The sequence below is a fragment of the Mugil cephalus genome, chromosome 4, assembly GCF_022458985.1.
Source record: "Mugil cephalus isolate CIBA_MC_2020 chromosome 4, CIBA_Mcephalus_1.1, whole genome shotgun sequence".
In the NCBI taxonomy this organism is placed as follows: Eukaryota; Metazoa; Chordata; class Actinopteri; order Mugiliformes; family Mugilidae; genus Mugil; species Mugil cephalus.
This window is the reverse complement of record NC_061773.1, coordinates 3,537,267-3,539,917: the sequence shown is the minus strand read 5'-3', so window position 1 is coordinate 3,539,917 and position 2,651 is coordinate 3,537,267. Positions and strand designations below refer to the sequence as shown.

The 2,651-nt window shown below is 37.4% G+C and overlaps 1 non-coding gene across 1 annotated transcript; it reads left to right on the top strand.

Moving 5' to 3' along the window:
* The first annotated feature begins 1,353 nt into the window (after positions 1-1,353).
* Positions 1,354-1,426, top strand: trnaf-gaa. The gene has a single exon. It is a non-coding gene; the product is annotated as a tRNA-Phe (tRNA).
* The last annotated feature ends 1,225 nt before the right edge of the window (positions 1,427-2,651 follow it).

The window sequence follows — 2,651 nt, the reverse complement described above, 5'->3', positions numbered from 1 at the left end:
CCGCGTATGGACCAGCCTGCCGGAGTGTCGATGTTTTTAAAAAGAGACTCAAGACCCACCTTTTTAGCTTAGCTTTTAGCCAATCTTAAATGTCTATTTTAGCTTTATTTTAGCCTTTTTAGGTTGATTTATATACACTGGACTAGCACTAAATTTATTCAGTTTATTTATGCATTTAATGTTTTTATTGGCCTATCCAGAATATATATTTATTTATTTAGTATTTATTTATTTATTTTTATATTTTTATGGGGCTGCAGCCCACTGCTCCAACTGTACACATTACTGTGAATAAATGGATGGGTCAAACAGCAGGACAGAATTTCCCCTTGGGAATCAATATAGTAAATCCAAAAATAAATAAATATATGTGTATATATATATGAGGAAACTTTAGTGTTTCCTCACTGAGGACCGTCCTCTCTGGGAGCTGTGATGATGCGGTGGGGATGGTCCTGGCTCGGTGGGATGGGGGGGTCCGGTCACTGCCTGTGGTTGTGGCATGGACTCCTCGGTCTACCTGGGTTGGGGTTGTCCCTGTCTTTCTCTCATGCACTCACTCACTCACTCACTGTTAATTTGTATAGGTGGAGTGGTGGAGGATGCCATTCTTTATCTCCTCCATCAGACTGTCTCACACTTGGACATGGGAAATGCTGCTGTGAGGATCATGGGTTTTTTTTTTTTTACTTTTCCAGTGAATTCAATACCATCCAGGCCCTGTCACTGAGACAGTGGACTATCTCAGAGAGACACAGAGTCATGTCATATCCAGAAGTTCTCAGATGACGCTATCTATCTATCTATCTATCTATCTATCTATCTATCCATCTATCCATAGTAAATTATGGATCAAGTCAGGGGTAAGAGTGATTCTCTATCCAGCGCATTGTGACATAAGATAGTTATTTACAGGAAGGATCAGCTTGTCAACTAGTGTGTTTTTGATCAATTGCGCCATCTTGTGTTCAAAGCTTAGAACAACTAGAGCTCAATAGTAATGTTGTTTTGTTTTGCTCCACTGTTTCTTTTAACGTTACCAATGATGTTAACTGTTTTTTGTTTTTTTAATATTATTTTGTTTAACTTTTTAATTTCTTAATGGCTAAACAAATTAATATTTCATTTACAGTAACATTATGTTTTTGTTGGTTCAGAGTAAATATGCTATGCTATATGATACAGATGCAGCTAGAATCACTTGGAGCTTCTGTTGAACTCAGTCAGAGCCTCAGGCAGGATTCATGCTTTTATAATTACAGCGAAGGTGCTGCATATGGGTGCTGCTGGCTAACCAGCTCGTACCGTATGTGGTTACTATTTAACTGTCCACTAGGGGTTGCGTTCAAGTGCGCCGAAATAGCTCAGTTGGGAGAGCGTTAGACTGAAGATCTAAAGGTCCCTGGTTCGATCCCGGGTTTCGGCAGCATAAGGGGAACATGTTTTTGATGTTCACGTTTAAACTGGCACTAATGACAGCACTAATGTTTTTTGCAGATTAATATAACAAAATAAGATAGTACAGTCGAGGATATACATAGCTAATGTAATCAGGAGACATAATCCGTGTCTCTGTCTATGTCAATGTTCATATTTGTCATAGAACGTTAAGCTTACTTCTAACGTCAATAATGATGGATGTACAAAAACAGTTACATAATGTAATGTTAAGAAAACTGTTAAGTAAATATTAAGTAAAAGTACGTGTCTTATTAATCATACACTACCCTTCTTTCGATGTGGCTTTTTTTTAATAATTAGTAATACTATAATAGTGCAGCATTTCCCTGCGGAAGGTAAAGGAGGCCTAGCTACTTCAAACACTTTGGAGTAAGTACATACACTTAAGTAGGCAACCTGTCCTTTTCTGTCAGATATGGTTTTGTATTGTTTCACATCATTGAACTCTATTTCTGTAATAACAGAAAACGCTTCATACAAAGCGGGCATGTCCAGAGCTGCCGATTTGAAAGGGAAGCAAGGTTGCGTAAAGACACCAGAGGGCGTGCTCGCTCAAAAAATCACTCAACAGAAATGTGACTGTTTATATTGGGATATGTTTTATTATTTTGTAATGAATGCACAGTACACAGAATAATGGATGTACAAGAACATTTATACATCTATTATCTTTCTTAAGATTAGCTTAAGTGCTTTAGCAGTTTCTTAGAACTGAGCTGAAAAGCTCTTTGTAGGGAGTGTTGTTTGTAATAGGAGCACACATTAAACAACAGGTATAAATTCAACAAGGTCCTGTGACATTTCTCATTTTATACATTCAGTATATTGTTTAAGCACAACAGCACTGACACAATTCAGAATGATCAAGATTAAAGGCGTAATGAGAAGTTATAAATTAAAGGAGGAAAAGACATTTCAACGTGGAACAATTAGGACAGTGTTTTGTTATTGTGAAATAAGTGTGCTGTCATCTCCTACAAAAAGTAGGTTCAATAAAAATATACAGGGGAGTGTGAAAAAACAAAACAAAACTGTTGATCCTGACTCAGCATCCACACACAAAGTCTAAAGTACAGTATGACTGTGAGAGCTGTGTTTGCTAGTGTATGAAGCTTTTTCACACAGTCAGGACACATGGTTTAGATTTGCTTTCACCTGTAAGTCTATTGAGGCATGTGTCATATGTTCTG